Source organism: Danio rerio, chromosome 19, assembly GCF_052040795.2.
Source record: "Danio rerio strain M-AB ecotype USA chromosome 19, GRCz13ab, whole genome shotgun sequence".
Lineage (NCBI taxonomy): Eukaryota > Metazoa > Chordata > Actinopteri > Cypriniformes > Danionidae > Danio > Danio rerio.
Window position 1 is genome coordinate 32,769,104 of NC_141039.2, and position 23,296 is coordinate 32,792,399.

Sequence of the window (23,296 nt, forward strand, 5' to 3'; positions counted from 1 at the left end):
CGAGTTTAGCTTTTTTAATGCCTTGAACAAGGCACTGAACAAAACTGTTATCGTATGGGTCAGAATGTTTGTTTTTTTTTTTTTTTTTAATGCCAAAAATCATTTGAAACTTAAGTAAAATGATGTTCCATGAAGATAGTTTGTAAATTTCTGACGAATCAATTTTTGATTAGTAATGTGCATTGCAAAAACTTATTTTGGACAACTTTAAAGGCAATTTTCTTAGTGTTTTAATTTTAACTTTCATATACTGCATTAAATATTATTTTTTATTTTTAGTATTATTATTATTTTATTTTATTTTTTACAATTTTTGTAGTCCAGGGTCACATATTAAGAATGTTAGAAATGAGAAATACTGTAACCACAGTGCAGTGTGCTTTAACAAGCATCACTAACTCCACACCTCATGACACTTACCTCAATGTTCTCAAGTGCCAACAGTAATCCACACTTCATAAGACTGTAACTATGCCTCTTCCGGGCAATTCCTAAAGCTAACTCAAGGCTTATCTCAAACTCTTCCATTTCAGCCCCCTGCCATTTCTTCCCTGAGATTGGTCACCCTAGAGGCTGTTGCTAAAATCTAGGATTCCTAGTGGAGGCTTGAAGCAAGCCCAGAAAGATGTGGGTAAATTTGGAGAGCCCACAGGTTAATAGAGATTAGTACAGCAGATGTTTTGTTAAGATAAAAAACTTCCAGGTCCCTACAGTCCCACCCCCTCACACACACACACACACACACACACACACACACACACACACACACACACACACACACACACACACACACACACACACACACACACACACACACAGATAGACATTTGTGGGTCGTACCAAAGAGATACACATTAATAGAGGTAGTTGAGGTTTAACTCCCAGACCTCCTCCGGCTGCCTCCTCTATGGAACCTGTGACTAAACAGATTTGCATCTGCAGTGTGTCATTATAGCTGAGATCCTCCAGAGCTTTGGTTCTCTCACCTCACCACAATAAACCCACCCAAAACATTCTCACTTAACTCAGCTCGGGATTGCACAGAAACCAACTTGCACAAACAAGCTTCCAAGGTCTCCATTTTACAACGACCCACAAACAAACACTTGGCAAGTGTATAAAATCATCTAAAACGTTCACATTTACGTCGCCAATTCACTCCTAGCCTCAACCAAGTTCTCTGTATTCTCTTCTATACTGTAACAAAGTGTGAAACAGTGGCTATTTACATGACATGATGTTTTAGCCAAAAAAGGGAAAAGAAAAATTAGAGTGTCTATGAAATAAACTGCATGTTTTTAGGCGGCGACACAGTGGCTCAGTGGTTAGCACGGTCGTCTCACAACAAGAAGGTCGCTGATTTGAGTCCCAGCTAGGTCAGTTGGCATTTCTGCGTGGTGTTTACATGTTCTCCCCATGTTGGCGTTGGTTTACTCTGGGTGCTCCGGTTTCCCCCACAGTCCAAAGACATGTGGTATAGGTGAATTGAATAAACTAAATTGGCCGTAGTGTATGCATATGAATGAGTGTGTATGGGTATTTCCCAGTACTGGATTGTAGCTAGAAGAGCATCCGCTGTGTAAAACATATGCTGGATAAGTTGTCAATTCATTCCACTGTGGCAGGAAGGTCTCATGATTAAAGGGACCAAGCCAAAGAAAAATGAATGAATGAATGAATGAATGAATGAATGAATGTTTTCAGGCAAGTGTAGATTAAAGGCGGGCATGAACAAACACACAACTTTGGTGCGATGTGTGGTATAGTTGTTGATCTCTTTTCTAATGATCCATCAGTAAATTGTGGATTTGCTTGACTTTACAACCAAAAGCAGAGATAAATTTTACATACCAATGCTGAGCAGTTGATGACACGCTGTCACTTTCTCACAGGTAATGTTTACTAACAAGGAGACATCACCAAATGCTGGGCTGGCATACTTAATACACCATTTTTGGCCATTTTCATGGATATGTATAAATGCAGACCATTTTGAAAATGTTTTCATGTAAAGATGTAACTTTTTAACACACAAGAGAAAAACTTTTCTATTTTTGGCACCATCATGTCATGTAAACAAAGCCTAAACCCTAACATATGCTGAAGATTTCTTTATCGATTCCTGTAAGTGGCAACACTGACATTAATCACATTTTCAGCTATGGAACTATACTTTCTATATAACATTAATAAACTACTGAATAGAACAATATTTTCGTTCTCAGAAAATTATCTGTAGATCCCCAAGATGATTGTGTATGAAAGTCCAAACAGATTACTGAAATACCAGCCTGATCTAAAGAGCAAATATACCTATTTTTTGTTTTGTGCAAAAAGTGGCTAGTTAGTACAAATTTATGATTTATTTCTGAGAAATTGACAATTTTTAAAAGGTGTGTCTTTTTGTGCCATTCTGATGCTCTGTTTGAACTTCAGCAGTTGGTCTCGACCACGTCTTGCGTGAATTCACCAGAGGCCACTGTCAACTGACTGATTGACTGACCCACGCTCCTCCTTCCCTAAACCCAACCGACAGTTTTCAAAAGCAGTCCAGAAAAAGAAAAGCCCTCACCTGATTTATACCATGTTTTTAGATTTTACCACATTGTTATGGTTATTTAATTGTTTATTTATTTTTTTGGATTCTGTTTTTTTTTTTGTCTTACCTGCTTTCTGGAACCGTTCTTCTGTGGACTCGAACTATATTGTCCTTGTTAACTCCTCTCTGTGTCTCAAGTCCACTGACGTACATGGTGAGCTACTGGGCAAACTGCTAACAGCAGGAAAGCCATCCATACGGAGGTAAGCGGTCAGCTGGTAAGCATGAAAAGGAGCATTAGTTTTAAAGACGAAATGCAGCCATACAATATTCTGGCTATAATAAATAACTCCAGAAATGCATATAGGGCTTCACAATTAGCCTATGTTGCAACTACTTAACAAGGTGGACAGTGAGTATATAGCAAATATGTTACAACAGAAACGGTTAAATATGGAAAAAAAAAAAAAAAACAGGGGAACCGACACCCCTCACAACTGTCAGTCATCACAACTTTCATATTGAGTAGGCAATTACTGAACTCTATTCTGAGAGAGACAGAGAGGATTTAGAATGTGTTAGAATGAGATAAACACACAAATGCAACACTTAATCTACAGATTTAGACAACAAAGCAAGCTTTGACTATAGACAGACTCTCACACAAAGACTCAGCAGTCTGAATGCAGTGGGCAGAGAGGAGATGATATTGGTGCAGTAACATTAATCCCTGCTGTATTCTCACAGTACAGTCAATACAACGAGGAAACTCAATACCTTCAATACCTGCATACAGCAGAATCTACCCAGAATAATTATTCTAAGGCAATAAATACACTGTTCACAGATCAGTCACAGTAAGTGCTTTCGATAATTTCACTGTGTGAAATATAAAGAGCAGAGTAAAGGTTAAATCTGGTGACCATATCATCAAAATAATAATATAATCGACCTGAAAAGATGATTCACATATTATTACATTGAGCCATTAATAGCAATAACCATTAAGTTACCCTTGAAGTTGATCCATTCAACCATTAAAATGTAAAAGCAGTGATGGGTTAATAGGAACATCCTTTAACCATCCTCGAAGTTGATTTGACACACTTATTGTGTGTTCAAATGACTACAAATAATTTAAAAATATTAGTATCAATAATAATAATTCCTTACATTTATATAGCACTTTTCTAGATATTGAAAGCCCTTTACACAATGGGGGGAATCTCCTCATCCACCACCAGTGTGTAGCATCTACCTGGATGATGCGGCAGCAGCCATATTGCACACCACACACCAGCTGATTAGTGAAGAGGAGACAGAGTGATGAAGCCAATAATGAAATGAGGATGGTTGGAAGGCCATGATGGGCTGAGGCCAGTGAGCAAATTTGGCTAAGATGCCAGGGTTAAACCCCTACTCTTTTTTACAGGACATTCTGGGATTTTTTTTATGACCACAGGACCTCAGTTTATTGTCTCATTTGAAAAAGCAGCATAGAGTCCCCATCAATATACTGGGGCATTAGGACCCACACAGACTGCAGGTTGAGCGCCCCCTGCTGGCCTCACTAACACCATTTCTGGCAGCAACCAAGCTTTCTCATGTGGCTACCCATACAGGTACTGACCAGGCACAGCCAGGCCCGGATTGGCTAATCGGGAGGACCGGGAGAATTCCCGGTAGGCCGGTCCGTTTTTTGGCCGCGAGGGCCGGTGTCCCTAGTTCCAGAATCTGTTGCTCTCAGCAGTCACACTTTTTAAAAATAATTTATTTATTTACTTGACCACAGCCTTCTTATTCATTATTTTACCGCAGCTCTGCTCTTTTTATCTATTTTCTCGTAGCCTCGTGAGCAGGATGCAGCCTGCAGGTTAATGATGATATAACTAGATAAGTCTCCATTCATCATACAACTGTTGTGGTACAGTGGTTAGTACGTTAGTTTATGACGCGGCCAACCTGGGTTTGGTCCTTGTCTGAGTAACATTTTTTTTTTTCATTTTTATTGTTAAGACATAATACTGTAAGGGTTGTTGAACATTTGAAGTTCTAAAAGAGCTGTTTTCTCAAAAAAAGACGTGATAGTGTAATTAGAAACTGAATTGGAAATGACCTTATTTTAATATAGTCAGTGGTGAACTGAGGTGGGCCGGTCTGAGGCTTGAAACTCCAGGGCTGAAAAAGAGTCCCACTCCGGCCCTGGGCACAGCCCTGCTTAGCTTCAGTTGGTGACCATGTAAGAGTTGCAGAAAGCTAGCTGCCGGATACTCTAATATGTTCATTAAGTATTATTAAAATAAATATATGGGAGATTGTTAGTTTGGTATACTAACATTATCATTAGTCACATTTAAAAATTATTTTATAGTTAATTTTGTCTTTATTTGTAACTTTAAAATTAAATTCAATAAATAACACCTAAAATGTTGAGGTTCTGGCAACCATACTGTAGCTGCTGTTTTTCTATTTATTTCTTCTTTTTAAAATTTTAAATACGATCTTTGTCTTGTTCTTGTACATTGTGCTATAAATAACTGCTGTTGTGTATCAGAACTAAATCAGTCTTCCAGCTTTGAAATTAAATAAGGATGAGTTAATAATGACACAATTTTCATTTTTCGCTAAACAAGTCTTCACACATTTTCACATGTAACAGTTTGATGTGTCATATCCGCAGCTCCGCCATGTTTGCACTGCATGTCAGGCTGAAATGTGAGATATGTGGGATATTTTTGATCTGTGAGTGTGTGGCACCTGAGAGCAGATTCTGTCAGCATTTAGGTGTTGCAATAAGGGCAGCCCTCATTATTCTCACTAATGTGTGTCTGATCTCAGCAGTGTTGAGTGGAAAAACATAGCTGCTAAAGTGAGGTCTAATTCTAAATGACCGATCTAAAGTGTTACCACAAATGTACTACATTGGCACACAGGCAATAGATCTAAAGCTGGAAGTAGTTAATTTAGCATGTACACAGATATTTTAAAAAACAATATTGATAGTGTTTCAAAAATTGTTAAGCATTTACAGGGTGTTGTTATTGTATTTTGAGTTAATAGAGCATTTAAAATGCAATGTAAATCATTGTAAATGTGTTCAAAGGGATTGCTATGCTATTGCTAAGGTATTTTAGTGGTTACTGCTGCATTTTAAGTTTGCTGTAGGTGGTTGATCATGTGTTCTATGCATGGTTGCTGGCTTTCTACTGTAGGTTGTTGCTTGAGATTTTACTGTAACAGTTCAGTTGTACATACAGGTGGTTGTCAAGGTGATTTGGGTAGTCTCTTAGAATCTTTTAGGTGATGGTTTAGCATATTACTAGGTTATTAAGCCTTATCACATACCAGGTGTGTGACGGAAGTGATCAACACCATTTTCATGGCCTGCGCCATTTTGTTCAAATAGCAAAACCATTTGCATTCATTTGTGCACCCATTTGTGCTAGTCTAAAAAGTGTGTGTTATGGTGCATTTTTAGCAGGTTGCTATTTTAGGGCAACTGAAATATGATTTTTTAGATAACTAAAAACTTCAGATAAAACTGAGGTCTTGGACCCAAAAACCTCACTCGCAAAAACCTAGAACATTGTCTAACCCTGGATGGATTCTTAGTTCAGTTCTCATCTTCAGTCCAAAATTTGGAGGTAATTTTTGATAGGAACCTATCGTTTAAAGGCCAGATTTCAAGCATTTGTAAAGCTGCACTTTTTTTCTTAAAAATGTTGCCAAACTTCAACATATGCTTTTAATGTCTGATGAGGAAAACCTTATTCATGCTTTCATGACCTCTCGGTTAGACTGTTGTAATGCGTTACTAGGCGGTTGCCCTGTTGGCCTAATTAACAAACTTACTAACAAAAAACTAGTTCAAAATTGCAGCTGCTAGAGTGCTTTCTAGAACAAAGAAATATGATCATATTACTCCAGTTTTTCCATCATTGCACTGGCTCCCTATTAAATTTTTAAACATTAAAAAAATTATTCACTGCCTACAAAGCCTTGGACGGCTCAGCTCCCCAGTATTTGTTTAGGTGTGTTATAGCCCCTCAAGTCCACCATGCTCAATTGATTCTGGGCAATTGATTATTCTCAGAATATCAACATTAACTGTAGGCCGTATCTTTTTTCATATCTGGCACCTAAACTTTGGAACTGCCTTCGTAGCACAGTTCGGGAAGCAGACAATCTCTGTAAGTTTAAAACAAGATTAAAGACACATCTCTTTGCATTAGCATACAAATCCTCTAAGGGATTGTTATTCTGCATTATTTAGGGCAACTGGAGCCAGGAACCCTTCCCAAAAGACATTATAATCTGATTGGCATCTATGCTTATGTTAGTCTGTTTTTCATTATCTCGAGGTCTCCATAATCCTAGACCAGGCCGTATCCTGAGCAGATGCTGTGGTAGTCATGGAGGAGAGAGCATGAGAGTGTTTCCTGAAAGACCCCACAAGTCTCCACATTAATCCAGTGGGCCAGCCTGTACTCCCGCCGGTGACCTACTCACACCTGCAGCTTCTCCTCGATGGACGTCCAGCATTCTCCAGCCCCCAGCGCCAAGACTGCAGCTCTGCATAGGATGTATGGCTATAGGAGTAATGGTCATGCATAACAGCCTGGTTTCGCTCAAGGTTTTTTCATTCACGTTCGTCATTTGATTAAGTTTTGTACCTCCCCACTGTCACCACTGGCTTGCTTGGTTTTGGGACTTGTGGAGCTGCACATCAATAGATTTGCTCTTCAGTGTTTAGGCTTTCAGCAGTGAAAATTAAACCACACTGAACTAAACTGATCTCTGAAAACTGGATTGACATAGTTGTAATTTACTAAAACTTCTATGTAAAGCTGCTTTGACACAATCTACATTGTAAAAGCGCTATAGAAATAAAGATGAATTGGATTTAATTAAAAATAAACTGCGCCATTGACCAACTAAAAGCTGGTCTAAAGCCAATGCCGCACTTTTATGCACAGGTGGTGCACACACACGTTGCTTATTACACACAGAGATGTGCAGCAGCACATATACATCTTTACATTTAAAACTGTAAAGCATTAAAATGTAATTATTAAAGGGATTAATATTTACATAAAAATAAAAACCTCCGTCCTCATGGCTCTCTGCCATGTTCCCCCCAAAAAACAACATTTTAAACCATGTGCCTGGCACACAGACTGTTTTTCCTATCCTTAAAATAGCAAAAGGGGATTAAGACATGCCCTATGTGCATCTGCGCAATAAACTTTAGACCATGAGCTTAGGTCTTTAAAATAAAGCCCATTATGTTTGGTTTCAAGTTAGTTATAATAAAGCTTATGCTGTTGCTAAAGCTTTTTTAAATGTAATTGTTTGAACACTGCTTGGCAATTGTTAGGGTGTTGGTTCCTAGATGATATTTCGGGTATTTCAGGTGGTTGCAATGGTGTTGCAGAAGTTGTAGGTGGTTGCTTAAATAATCTATATTGTTCCTATTATGATGTTCTGGGTGATTGCTTGGCAGTTGTTAAGGCATTCTCATTATTTTGTTTTGTATTTTGGCCATTGGGTATTTACATTGCATTTCTAGGTGGCTGCTTTGATGATTTGGGCAGTTGCTAAGACATTTTAGGGTGTTCTAAGCAGTTACCCTCCGTTAGTTGTTATTGGCATTCTCCTAGATATAATGTCTTCTTCAGTCTATTTGATCACAGGTGCAGTTTACACCTTGTATTATAAAGCATTTCTATCAAACTGATCACTGAAACTTTTAGAACAGTCTACAGTGAACCATTTTCAGAGGTAGTCGAAAACCTATTTGATGGAATAACCTTTGTAATGTAAACGCTCATGTGGTTGAGTGCATTTAATGAGCCACAAAAAACAAAACAAAAAAACATCTATACTCTTGGCCTACTGACCAAACTATTTATACTTTGCTGGGTCGCACAAAAATACGCAGAATAGTATCTGATCACTAAACTTGGGTAGCAGTTATGTATGAGAAACATCTGAAATGCTGCATGCCAGAGAACAGAGAAGCCTAGAGAACGTCATAGAAAAGTTGACAGTTAAAGCTAACTGTTTAGCCACACTTTGAGTGTCCCTTTTGTTGTACTTATTCAAGTTGCAGCTCTGAGTTCGTACTGCATGTTCTCCTGCTCTCATAGGGAACGTCAAGGCGCTGTCCTTTCAGAACCATCGATTCCCTCCCCACCTCTGCTCATAGCACAACGATCCTCCCTGCATGCTGCTCAGAGTTGGTACGAGCCCTTCTCCCGCTCTTTCTCAATGCATTTTGCCCTTATATGGAGAGAGTGAGAGCAGTGAGAGGGATGAGCAAAAGTGTGGCTGGACTGTACTATCTACTCACATTTTAAAGGGGTGTTCTAAATCAGAGGAGCTGTGTAAGAGTAAAGGGAGGTGGAGGTAGGGGGGGAAGTGATGGAGATGGTGTGAATAATGCCACCTCTTTGAGTGGCCCCGAATAAAAGGACAAAAATAGGTTTAGGAGCAGGGCGGGAGAGAGAAGAGAAAGGGTTGTGATTAATATGCCTATGGATTTCTCTGTGGGATGATAGCATGTTACAGCATGTTTGTGAGGGTTATTTTCAGAATAATGTGGCGTCAGTCCTGTACTGAGTATCATTCATTGAGTGGGATTCAATTGAAGATTTCTCTTTGTGTCGCACATCACCCCCACAAAAGCCCAGACCAAATGCCATGACAGTCGTCACAGATGAAATGCCTCACTTGGGGACAGGTGCGGACTTAAAGGTATCACAAAAGCCCCTGGCATGAATAAATCCAGTAGAATCCAAGGTCACAAAACACTGCATTAATCAAACATGCCACCAGTTCTGAGCTACAGAATGTTAGCACACATGGATGGAAAGCATTAAAGTGAGCGCTAGCATCTTACGTGACCTTTTTTTGGTTGGCTGGACGTCTATGGGGTTCTTTATTTTGGTCTGTTGCTGTAGGCAACTGTATGCGATGACACAATTGACCCAAAAAGTAATAATGGACTCTAGTATGAATTATGGACAGCCCGGCTTTGAACTGCATGAAAATGTTGCTCAAATATAAATATTTTAGCAAACAGACATTAGGTTTTTCTGCTGAACTTGTGCTCCACAAACCAGCCTAAAAGCCATCATCTCTCGATGAATAGATCTGCATGGCTGACGTGCAATGGGGATTGCTAGCTTGATGACAACTTCAATTACCTTGCTAGCATCAGACTTGTTAATATTTGCTGGTGATTATCTTAAATATGCAGGTTTAAGTTATGTTACATTATATTTAAGTTATATTACAAGGCTGTTGAGTGCTAGATTTTGATTGGTTGACAAACCTTTTAGGTAGAGGTCTTGACTTCAATACATTTTCCAACATAGGCTCGTTCTGAAAATGTAGCTCTATATACATTTCTGGAGATCAGGAATTATGTAACCAGAGCTACGTATAGCTGCATTTCGTCTTTAAAACTAATACTACAGAGCAGTATGGCACCGTTTCTGCTTACCTGCTTATGAACGGCTTTCCAGCTGTTACCAGTTTGTCCAGTTAGCTTGATACATACATTGGCGCACTTGAGATGCAGAGCAGAGTTGATGGGGTTTGAGTCCGGTGAAGAGTGGTTCCTGTAAGCAGGTAAGACAAAAACAATAAAAAAATAAAAATAAACAAGAAATAACAGGGTGAGAATGTGGTAAAATCTTAACATATGGTGAAAAAAGACGAGGGCTTGTCTTTTTCTGGATTGTTCTTCAAAACACTGCCATTGGGATTAGAGAAGGGGGTGAGCGGGTCAAAAGGTGCTTTTCAAAAAACTATTGGTTAGGTTTAGGGAAGGAAGGGGGGGGGGGTGTCAGTCGGTTGATCAGTCAGGCACCAAAGCGATCTCTGGTGGATGTACGTGAGAAGAGCAGGCACAAGTGGCACTCGCGAAAGATATTTGAGATCTTAAAAAGCGTACACATCGGCCTTTGGCAGATTTTCAAAAACATTTATTCACAATTTAGCTTACCCAATTCATATGACCACATGTTTTTGGACTTGTGGTCGAAACCGGAGCACCCGGTGGTAACCCACACAAACACAGGGAGAACATGTAAATTCCACACAGAAACGCCAGCTGACACAGCTGAGGCTTGAATCAGCGACCTTCTTGCTGTGAGGCGAACATGCTACCAACTGCGCCACCACGTTGCCATTTGCAAAAACTGCAAAAAATAAAAATAAATAAATAAATATATAATAATAAATAATACTCTGTCAACTTTTAATATTGAAAATTTAACTGCAGTTTAACAAAGGGACTTTTATGTTCATTTTTACTAGGGTGAAATATAGATACAATTTGCACTACCTGAAAAAAAGTCTTGTCGTCGATCCCAGTTGTAAGAGCAACAAATAATAACTTGACTTCTAGTTGATCATTTGGAAAAGTGGCATAAGTTAGATTTTTCAAATGAATCATCTGTTGAACTGCATCCCAATCATCACAAATACAGCAGAAGACCTATTGGAACCCACATGGACCCAAGATTCTCACAAAAATCAGTCAAGTTTGGAGAAGGAAAAATCATGGTTTGGGGTTACATTCAGTATGGGGGCATGTGAGAGATCTGCAGAGTGGACGGCAACATCAACAGCCTGAGGTATCAAGACATTTGTGCTGCCCGTTACATTACAAACCACACAAGAGGGCAAATTCTTCAGATAACACTCATACAACAGCCTCCACATCAAAGTTCTTGAAAGCAAAGAAGGTTAAGGTTCTCCAGGAATAGCCAGCCCAGTCACCAGACATAAACATCATTAAGCATCAGAGATGAATCCAAAGAATCTTGATGAACTCTGGGAGTCCTGCAAGAACGATTTGCCATTCCAGATGACTTTATTAATAGGTTATCTGAGTCATCGCAGAGATATATGGATGCATGAAAAGACTTTAGTCTAAGCTAAAAATCAAGACATGATCACATTTTATTCAGCTAAAATAAGCGTAATCTAGAGGCCTTTACCTTTCATATAAGCCACCTCTGATATCAAATTATTAACTAAAAGTCAAGTTATTATTTGTTGTTTCTCAAACGTAGATTTTTGTTAGGCAGTATATACATAAAAACAGTTTTGAATGTTGAGATGTAGAGGTGCATTAGTTAATTAATAAAAATCAATTAGTCCTTGCTGAAATACCTTCCTAATTTTTTAAATGCTCACAATTCATGTGTTTCAAAGATAAATCCTTAAGTCTCCTAAAGTCTTGTGGGTTTTGAATGACATGAGGATGAGTTTTGGATACATTTTAATGCAAATGTGTGTTTTCAAATAAAACAATATACACCAAAAAGGCACTCAAAGTAGGATTTAAAATTTAAAAGCCTTAATTAAGCCATGGCTTACAGAGATACAAAAACACATAGCAACATATTATTAAAAACCATTTCGGCTCTGTTTTGCTGCTCTTTGCTTTCAAGTGTACAGTTCCACCCAATAAAAACCCAGTGAACTTCTATTACGTAGCTGTTATTAAGCACATCAAAACTTTGAAATAAATTGGCTTGATTTAAGTAGCAGCCCACACGCAGGACATTTCAGCACATTACTCGTCAATGCCTTTTAAAACTGGACCACAAGTAATAAGAGTTAAAGGATAACAATGGCATCAGTTTTTGGCCTGATGGCATCGTCTTCAGTGTTGGCATGGAGAACGGCTATGATTTCATGCAAAGGTCAAACTCAACTAAAAGCTAATTAGCATGAGTCATCACATCCATTCATAGCCCTGGACACATTATGTTACGTATGTAAACGCTGCGAGTTGCACTTCCACATTCATTACCGTCAACAGCCTCAAATTATAAGCACACTTTTATTCTTAGACTGTCAGGCACAGCAAAAGGTTTCCAAACTAATTTGTCTCAGCTGCATGATGATCTCTTAACTTGGATCACTCTCTGTTTACTAGTGACACAGATACCCACACTCTCACACAACAAAGATATCTCAATAATACATGTCAGTATAGCATGGTTTTCACAGAGTTCATGAATACAGTTGTCTGCAATCGATTCGACAAATATTGAGGTGTTTACCAAACCGACACTAACAAACAGACGTCTTCACTAGGGCAGTTTCACCCTCCGTTGGTAGATTTAGGTCACTGGGCTAATATTCGCATAATAAACAGAAGAGGAAGTGGAAGAGGAGGATACTGAATGAAAGGGTGGAAAAAGCAGCTGTCGCTTTAAATATGATGCAATAGCAAATAGTTTCATGGTAATGAGCTGTCAGCCTCAGCAATAAGGTAATGTTTTGAAATCTATTATAGGGGTTTTCCATCATAAGCATGTTTAGATGACATTTTAAAGTGGCTTCTAATTCGCAGAATTGAGATTTTTGTACTATAGTAGACTTATAATTCAGAAATACATTCCATTATATGATGTAACTGTGGAAGTGGATGTCAATAATTCAGCAGCTGAAATGGAAAAAATTCGAAATAATAAAATAAATAAGGGGTGAGGCAGTGGCGCAGTAGGTAGTGCCTAACAGCAAGAAGGTCGCTGGGTTGCTGGTTTGAACCTAGGCTCAGTTGGCATTTCTGTGTGGAGTTTGCATGTTCTCCCTGCCTTCGCGTGGGTTTCCTCCGGGTGCTCCGGTCCAAAGACACAGTCCAAAGACATGCAGTACAGGTGAATTGGGTAGGCTAAATTGTCCTTAGTGTTTAAGTGTGTTGTGTGAAAGTTTCCCAGAGATGGGTTGCGGCTGGAAGGGCATCTGCTGCGTAAAAACTTGCTGGATAAGTTGGCGGTTCATTCCGCTGTGGCGACCCCAGATTAATAAAGGGACTAAGCCGACAAGAAAATGAATGAATGAATAAATATATAAATAAGCTTCTCTAAATATTCATTTTAAATAAAACATCAAATTTCAAGTTTCAAATGAATGCTGTTTTTAAACTTAACTTCATTAGAGTTTGCTGAAATTTTTTTTTTTATTTCTACATGAAATAATACTATAGAAATGTAGAGTAAATACTACACTACCTAACAAAAGTCTTGTCACATTTTTTAGAAACAAGTAATAACTTCTAGTTGATCATTTGGTATCAGAAGTGGCTTATAATTACCAAAATAAAATATGATCATGCCTTGAATTATAACTATTTGATTAGGACAGTAATATCTGATTTTGCAGGACTCCCAGAGTTCAACAAGATTCTTTGGATTCATCTTAAATGCCTCCTCCATCTTTCTCCAAATATCCTCAATGTTCTTGTCCGGGGACTAGGCTGGCCTACCTTGGAGCATCCTGACCTTCTTTGTTTTCAGGAACTTTTATTTGAAGACTGAAGTATGAGCGATGTCCTGCTGAAAAATTTACCCTCTCCCGTGGTTTGTAATGTAATAGGGAGCACAAATGTCTTGATACCTCAGGCTGTTGAGGTTGCTATCCACTCTGCAGATCTCTTGCATGCCCCATACTGAATGTAACCCCAAACCAGGATTTTTCCATCACCAAACTTGAATGTTTTCTATGAGAATCTTGGGTCCATGTGGGTTCCAATAGGTCTTCTGCAGTATTTGTGGGATGCAGTTCAACAGATGATTCATCTGAAAAATCAACTTGAATACAAGTTAATATTTGTTGCTCTTACAACTGGGATCAATGACAAGACATTTGTCAGGTAGTGTATAGTGTTTTGAATCAATTAAAGTTCATTATACTGTATTATAGGACTGACAACCCTTTGTTAATGAACGCTACAGCAAACTGTAGTATTACCTATCATGAACTGATAAACTGTAATAAATACTGTGTGTGTGTGTGTGTGTGTGTATGTATGTGTGTGTATATATATATATATATATATATATATATATATATATATATATATATATATATGTATGTATGTATGTATGTATGTATGTGTGTATATATATATATATATATATATATATATATATATATATATATATATATATATATATATATATATATATAGTATATATAGTTGTAGAAAACTATAGTATCATGACAATTATCACAACATATTGTTTATATAAGTAGTTTACTATAGTTTGGTTTTAAAATACTCTAGTACATGAAAAATTACTATAGTATATGTTTACATTTGAATGGTTTTATGATTACATTTGTCACAAAAAAATTATAAAAAGGTTAGCAGCAAAGCTACATTTTAATACTGTCATGTTTTAAACAAGTCTTTAAAAACATTACATACAAATATTACATAATAATGATAATAATAATAATAATGTCACTAAAAATACCCCAATTCAATACTCATTTGATAAAGCATTACACATCAGAGTATTTTTTCTTCTTCTGTCTCATCATGCCTTGTTGCATTCAAAAGCCCATTTCTCATTTCATATCATTCGCAGTCAGTATCTCACCTCCAAAAGTTGTGTGTCATAAGAAAACATAAAAGAATAGAAACAAAGATATGAGGGCACGGTCGACCCGCTCAGGAAATTGTCAGCTGAAATCTCACCGCTCGTTTTTTTAATGTCACAATAACATTTCCCCACACATGCCTCTGTCACCTGGCAAGAAGCACATCTGTTTATGACATCAGCAGGAAGAGACTACCCTGATTTGGTGTCACCGTGGCTCTCAATCATCCAAATAGCAGTGCTTACAACATTACACTAGCTCATACTTCCACATGTTCAATTAAACAATGAGTGTGCAACAACAGACACAAATCTGAAAAAGTGTGAGTTGTTGAAGGTTGGTGTGTTATTGATGTTCAGTTAAATAAGTTAAAGATTGGTTTGTGGGTGGTAAACGCACAAAAAAATTTGAGTGATTGCATAAGTGTCCCAAATCATGTCTACAAATCTTAATGCATATATTCAGATGTAAGCATTTAAACAAAACAATAACATGTTACATTAATAGTATTAAATGGATGGGATAAATTCTCCCATCATTTACTCACAATTTACTTGTTCAAAATACTTTCTTCTGTTAAACACAAAACGATTCATTTGGAAATTGGTGGTCAGTTACTGTACCAGTATTCTTTGAAATATCTTATTTTGTGCTTTAAGAGAGAAAGAGAAAGAAGCCTATAAAGGTTTGGAACCACTTAAGGGAGAATAAATGTTGGGCTAATTTTCTTTTTTTGAGTGATGTTGGTTGTCAGTATTAATATTGCTATGAATTTTCTCTGAACAACCAGGAATTCAAATCTAAAAAAAAGATTTAGCTTTAAAAATGGTGACAAGTGTAATGCAAATTACAACAGAAAGACTATGTGAGTGAGTCTAAAAGTGAAACCTCACAGCTTCCTCTATCGAGGAGAGCAGGCTGACAGGAAGGCTTATATCTATAATTAGATATACATTTGTCTGACTCTTTTTTTTAATGCACTAAATTACTCTGGTGGAAACTCATGCTGGGGGTAAGCATGTCTTAAAGCATTTCCACACACATAATACACCACTACCTCCACATGCTCTTGTCCTCAATTTGGACATAACATTTTTCTTTGGTCATTTTCCACAAAGCATGAGCCTGCTGACGTCCTAAAACACAATCTCACAATTTTGTCTCTTGAATGACATTGAAGAGTTTGATTAAATTAAATGGAAGTACTCTGTTAAATTGGTAAAAATGTGAACAAACCCTGTAAAGTTCCCTCGTGAAACATTAAAAACAATGATGACTCATTCTACACTATGCAATATAATTTATAACTTATGGCAACAGATTGTTTAAACACTGGGGAAAGCTCATCTTCATGTTTAATTATGTGTGATGAAAAAGTGATGTCTGAATACCCCATAAGTTGTCATAATTTACTGTAATGCACATGCATCTCCTGTGTAGGTGTACATATTATTGTTATTAGTAACATATTAATTAACTCACTGTTCCAAACTTTGGTGCTTTGATTGTGAAGTAGATGTCTGTCTGAAGCATGTCTCACTGTGGACTCGGCAGAATTGAATAATGCCTCTGCAAAAGGTGCGCTCATGACACTTTTCTGAAAGCTAAAAGGATAAATGGGTCAACCAACAGTCTTGTGAACAGATATTTGGAAATGGTGGCCATTGTAAGAATATGAGACCTCAAGTGCACATGAAATCTGCCATTTTGGGATTTGGCCTGAATTGCATACAAGCTACACCAACAACATTGGGACATTTATTCATACATCCATTTATTTATTAGCCACAGCCATATCGCCCTGCAGCCCAAGAGCGGTTACTCACTGAGTGAAGTTTATTTATAAACAAATTTCGAGAGGATCATGTGCTTATGAATGTTCTCAGCTGTTTCAGCATCAGCTCATGATCGATTACCCAATCAGATGATTCCTAACTGACTGTAAATAACCAGAGTTTTCTTATCTCAATATCTTTGTCTTAAAGAAGACCTCCACCCCTACTTTCCCTCTTTTTCAGATTGGTGACACGGCGGCCCAGTGATTAGCACTGTTGCCTCACAGCAAGAATGCCTCTGGTTGAAGTCCCTACTAACCAGACGACATTTCTGTGTGGAATTTCACTTGTTCTCCTCTTGCTCGTGTGGGTTTCCCCGGGGTTCCCTGCTTTCCCTGTCAAGCTCTTAGAGAGTGCACCTCTCCTCAGTCATCCATATCCATCATTTAGCTAGAAATAGCCAGGGGAGTTCATCGAGATCTACCTGAGCTCAAACTCCCCACTCGCCCTGCAAACAGGAGGGAGCCCAGGGCTCGAGGATCTCATAAGCTTAGGGCTCTCTCCCAGGACAGCATGCCCGTTTGAACTTTTGAAAGCTAAGCAGGGCAGAGCCTGGTCAGTACCTGGATGGAAGACCACATGGGAAAAACTAGGTTGCTGTTGGAAGTGGTGTTAGTGAGGCCAGGGGGTTGCTCAACCTGTGGTCTTTGTGAGTCCTAATGCCGCAGTAAAGTGAAGGGAATACTATACTGTCAGTGGGCGCCGTCTTTCGGATGAGACGCTAAACCAAGGTTCTAAATCTCTGTGGTCATTAAAAATCCCATGGCACGTAAAGAGTAGGGGTGTAATCCCGGTGTCCTGGCCAAACTCCCTCCATTGACCCTTACCATCATGCCCTCCTAATCTTCCCCATCCAATGTATTGGCACCAATAGCTGGTGTGTGGTGAGCGCATTGGCGCCATTGTTCTGTGGTTGCTGTCGCATCATCCAAGTGGATGCTGCACACTAGTGGTGTTGTGGAGAGACCCCCCTCATGATTGTGCAGTGCTTTGGGTACATGGCTATACATGATAAATACACATTACATTATTTAATGTTTTAAAGCAATTTACAAGTGAGAATAAAAGAACTTCAAATGATTAGAAAGTGGCAGGATTTAAAAGTTAATTAAATTTTTTCGGCTGAGCATATAGATTTGTCAAGGCCACTCACTCACCTGTGTGGAGCACAATCTGAATTGCAGCATTTCAAAATGTATGGGGTGCATATATAAAGATGTCTGGAGAGGAAAAGAATGCCACATACAGGTGGTTTGTCAAGCACACTCACCAGCATGAAGCACACCTACTCATAACCCTTTGAATGCCAAAATCAATGAGAGATTATTGGAAGATAGTACCTATATCTTTGCACAAATTGCACCTAAAATATTACAAAGAAGTCTGAATAAGTTACAAATGGTAAGAGAAGTGAAAGTCATCATGACAGATATGTAGCGTACATAAGTTCCCAGATATGTTTGAATTCCCCATACATTGCCATAATGTGCATGTGCTGACCACCTCTCCCAAACTACACCCTAAATCATTACAGTCACCTCTGAGTCCACACTTTAGCGACGTAATGCCTCTCTGACTACTAGGCAGAAGTCTACTCAGAGACCTCTGCAGAGCTAGCTCAGAAAAGTGTGCAAAGGGGGTGCTTGTGAGCCCTTCTGAAATCTAAATAATGAATAAGAAAGGGGCGCCCAAACTCAGTCCCAAAGGATTGATGTCCTGCAGAGTTTAGCTTAGCTTTAGCCCGGATGTTTAGTACACATACTGTAGAAAGAGCTTGATTTTCTGGTTTGGTTGTGTCTGATTGGGTTTGAAGCTAAACTCTGCAGGACATTGGTCAACGTAGGCTGAAAACACACCCCTTTATACATTTCAGGAGATTGCGAATTATGTTGCCAGAAGTACGTATGGCTGCATTTCGTCTTTAAAACAAATGCTACAGGGTGGTATGGTGGAAAATGCATGGTGGAAAAACACAAGAACAGCAGGCGTGAATGGAACTGGCAAGAGAAATCTGAAATCTCAAAAAGTGTATAGACGGGCCACTGGTGGAATCACAAAAAAAAATTGCTAAAAAAACGAACCTCCTGGGATATATTTAGCGCTCTCCAGAAATGTATATAGCGGTACATTTTCAGAATTAATCTGGGTTGACATTGGTCCTCCAAGACTGAGGTTGGCCACCCCTGGAATAGAACACCTTATCGGAGGGGTGTCAATTCCAACCCCTAGAGGGACTCTGTGCTGCAGGCTTTATCTCCCACCAGTCCCAAAAGGTTTGATTAGAAACTAAGGAGTCTGAAGACTTTGATTACCTAGTTCAGGAGGGAACTCTGTTGGTCTTCAAGGTTTGGGCAACCCTGGACTCAAGCAGCAGCAATTTTAAATGTGAAAGACTGCAAACATACAGTAAATGAAGTTTGTGTTTTGGGATTGGGCTGAAGTACACTTTTAAAGTGCATTTGTGCACATTGGCTAGGCAACTTCCAAAAACAAACAAACAATTAAATAGTGTTGCTTACTGCTTGGATTTTACATCCAAAGGCATCTTCATAATTCTCTGACATGCTCATTTCATTCTTTAGCCAGTCTACACGGTTTGATGTCTTCATGTTTACATTGATGGCAAGAATCATGTGATGACCACAAACAATAGCTATTCTGTCCACTTAGACATGCCTCATTTCACCTTCCCCATTGCCACAGCGTCTCATCGCCTTCTCGGAGGGGCTACATCCTCATCAGGCACCAACACAAACACACACACCTGCTGTCGTAGCCTGAAGGAGAAGGGTTAAATCCCCCCACCCTTATACACACAAACAAACAGTGCTCGTGCAAACTGTCCGCTCACATACTCACACACTCCCGCTCCCCCTCGCTCCTACACCAGCAGTCAGTTGTTATTTAGGGGGAGGGGGTGAGGCTAGCAGAGGTCTTTGTGAAAAGAGAGAGAGAGAGAGAGAGAGAGAGAGAGAGAGAGAGAGAGAGGAACAGAGCGTTCTATTTCTCATAGATGAGCAGCTGCTAGGCAGGACTGTCTTGAAAGCAGAGAGACAGTGAGAGAGACCATTTGGTGCCTGAACGCGAGCAAGCAAACGAGGGAGGGGGAAAAAGAGAGAGAGAGGGAGGGAGAGAGAGAGAGAGAAACACATACACACACACACTCAGCGTGAGCCTGTGGTTTAAGCAGACACTAGCCGTGCATTTAGGGAAACCCACAGTCTCAGCTCCCTGGGATAAAGGAGTGTTGTTCCTGGCCCTGCTCTTTTCCCCCCTTTTCATTCTTTTATTTTATTCCCTCCATCCTTTCTCTTCTTCCTTTTTGCCTGCGGAAAGAGCTGGACCGCTGTTCTCTCCTTGAAACACGCCGAGCCGGTAAGCAGGCACTCTAACTATTTCTGTTTCTTGCTTCTTCTCTTTTTGGTGTCAGTTTTGCTTCATTCATCCTTGTTAGCGCTTGGGTAGAGAGATGTGGTAGGTGATGCTGTACCGGCATCCATCTCAGCCGGCTTATTCCGGGACTGGGTGCGGAAGAATGAAAAAAGCGAGGGATTGGAGGAGAGGGAAAGGGGTTGTTCTACTTTTTCAGCCCCACAATGGGTCAACTGGGGCTTGTCCTCTTTCACTGCAGCACATGGCAGAATACACACATAAACAACATGCCCTGTAAATGTACCCATCTGCTTGAGCAAGGCTAATTAACACCTATCTGATTAATCAATATACATTAACTAAGGCCAATGGTGCATAAGGAAGCTTTCTATAGGTAAGGGATGCTTTTCTAGATGCGAGCGTGCAAACATTTTTTCCCATGCTTGATCTTCTTGACATGTAATTCCCAGGTGACATTTGCAGAGGCATTTGTCGTAAACGCTAAACCACACAGGGTTTAATTAGGCTGCATGCGGTTGTTTGCTTGTGCATTGTTGTAGCTAAAAACATGTAGCATGCGAAAGCTGAGAGAAATGAACGAAACCATGAATGGAGTCAAGAACCACTCCTTTTTTTGGATCCGTTCACCCTTATGAGTGAGATATGGGAAATTCACACCTGAGTGGGGTAAGAGAGAGGTAAAGGTATGAATGAATCTCTAAAATATGGAGTCTGGTCGTACATGTCTGGGTAGGGATGCTCTCGGTTCTACGACTACCGGAATGGCAGGGAATAACTATGGTTGGGTTGCTGTAAATGAATTTACAAGGGTGGTGAGCTTTCATATTCAGTCATAACATAAAATCATTTTACCTTGCACAAGTATAAGAGTCTTGAGCTTGAATTTCACCAAATCTAACATATAATCCACTCATGACCAATCTGATAACCATTCAAATAGGATTACATGCTGTTGATTGCTAAATATAGTGAGTGCATGTACATTATGTCTACCAGCATCCATCATAAATGCTTCCCAAACCAAAAAACTTCTCAACGTGATCACCAAATGTTCCTCCCAAGTTTGTGTTAGTACCACAAACACATCAAGATAGCACAAATATATGCTTCACCTTCTTTATGAAATCTATCTGAGGCTGAAAATGTATTTACTTGTCTGTTGCTAGGACACTCCCTTTGAACATTTTATACGAGGCCTCTGATTGGCTGCAGCCAATGATGCAAGTTTCTCACCCCAAATCTTTCCCCTTCGCCCATGGAAACATGCCTGTCTGCATTTCTTCCTCTCCATCTCTCCACCTCCGTGTCAGGGACCGTCTGAACCTTGACTCGATATCTCTTCATTGTCACATTCACGATGTTACACAGCTCTTTGTTGTACTGCTATTCCAGATAAACTACACCAAAAAAAAACAACATGGGGTAAGAAAGCATTAATGCTCAACCCAGCTATTTATTGTCAGAGTTTCTCTCTGTGCTGATTTGTGGTTTTACCCCTGCGCTGGTGGCACAGACTCTGACCCCCACCTTCACAAGAGCATTATATATGTGCTGTAGTGTAAGTGGGTCAGGGTGGAGAGTGTGGCATGTCATGTGTGTCTCAGAGAAGTGGCCTGAAGCTGGACAGTCATAGAGCGTGGGAATCAGGAGAGCTTGGAGATGAAATATCTTTGACGCTAACCTAGGGACAAACGTCCAGCATCACCACTGCAGCTTGAGCCATACGTGCATTATAATGTATGTGCATCAAGCTCAGAGGATGAACACTGTGAATCTTTCTCGGTCACTTGAAGCTAGAATAGGCATTTCTTTAAGATTTTTCTTTATATATATATTCTCGGGTTTAAAGTTTGGTAGTAGATAACTAGAAATCCTTCATCCTGAACATCTGGTGAAGGATGTGATGACGGAGCAAGAAAAGAAAGATGTAGAAACTGATATAATAATAAAGCATCAGGATCAAGGAACTAACATTGGTGTTGGCAATTCTCAAAATAATCACAACATGGTTACAGTTCCTCTTTTGGATTGGCACACAACATTTGATTTGCTTTTGATGGGGTTTGTTAATATAGTATATTTTACAGAATATAGTGTAGATTTGTTCAAATTAAACTGTAGGTAGTCTAACAATAACTGTAAAAAGTCATTTACAAATGCTTTCTACTGTAATGTGGGTGAGATCCACTTGCTATTGCTAGTCTCTGTGAAAAGTCTAGCTTCGAACGGTCAGTTCACCCAAAACAAGAACATTCTGATCTATCATTTACCCCCCTCGCTTTGATTCTTCTGCAAACACAAGAGACAGTATATTTGAAAGATTGTTGTTGTCTGTGCAACGTTACACTCCAATCCCTAACATTAAAACAAGCACATTAATAAATTATTATATACAATATTATAACGAACAAATCCAGAACAATATGTGAATTTTCCAAACTAATTCAAATATTCATATAGTGAGAAGAGAATTGGTCTCTATACTAAGGTTTTAGCGCATTCATCATATCAAAACATTTAAATATATAAACCTTCCAATTGTTACCATCAGGTCGACGATATAGTTTTCCTAGTTGTGTAAGAAATAGGAAAAAATGATCATTTATACTCCAAGCAATTAAGTTTTTTAATTTCTCCTCCTTCAGTTGATGGCTGGTAGACTGGATTTTTATTTAGAGTAGGGGTTCCATGTTTTTAAATGATTTATTTATATAAATATGCCAAATGTGAAATCTCTGTGAGTGTATGCTGCAAAAAATATAGACAGTTGAAGTCAGAATTATTAGCCCCCCTTTTAATTTTTTTTCTTTTTTTAAATATTTCCCAAATTATGTTTAACAAGGCAAAGAAATTTTCACAGTATATCTTATAATATTTTATCTTCTGGGGAAAGTCATATTTGTTTTATTTTGGTTATAGAATAAAAGCATTAATTTTTTTAAGCACCATTTTAGGACAAAATTATAAGCCCCTTTTTTTCAATAGTCTACAGAGCAAACCATCGTTATACAATAACTTAACCTAGTTAAGCCTTTAAATGTCACTTTAAGCTGTACAGAAATGTCTTGAAAAATATCTAGTAAAATATTATTTACAGTCATCATGGCAAAGATAA

At 38.8% G+C, this 23,296-nt stretch overlaps 1 protein-coding gene and 1 long non-coding RNA gene across 4 annotated transcripts in view; one reads left to right on the forward strand and one right to left on the reverse strand.

The window, feature by feature from the left end:
- Window positions 1–315: 315 nt before the first annotated feature.
- The window catches only part of LOC147832592 (uncharacterized), a 111,835-nt gene continuing 88,854 nt past the window's right edge, over window positions 316–23,296 (reverse strand). Inside the window, exons 2-3 of the long non-coding RNA XR_015516922.1 lie at window positions 10,047–10,164; window positions 316–2,814 (exon numbers count right to left, since the gene is read on the reverse strand). This is a non-coding gene — a long non-coding RNA (uncharacterized LOC147832592). The remainder of the gene's footprint in view (window positions 2,815–10,046; window positions 10,165–23,296) is intronic.
- The window catches only part of fam49al (family with sequence similarity 49 member A, like), a 53,598-nt gene continuing 50,088 nt past the window's right edge, over window positions 19,787–23,296 (forward strand). For 2 of the 3 annotated variants that reach the window (XM_087294341.1, XM_087294343.1), the window contains exon 1: window positions 19,949–20,163. The gene's annotated coding sequence lies outside the window, so the exon portion shown is untranslated. Of the gene's footprint in view, window positions 20,164–23,296 lie in introns of all 3 variants that reach the window. The other variant, NM_001003606.4, reaches the window with a different exon arrangement.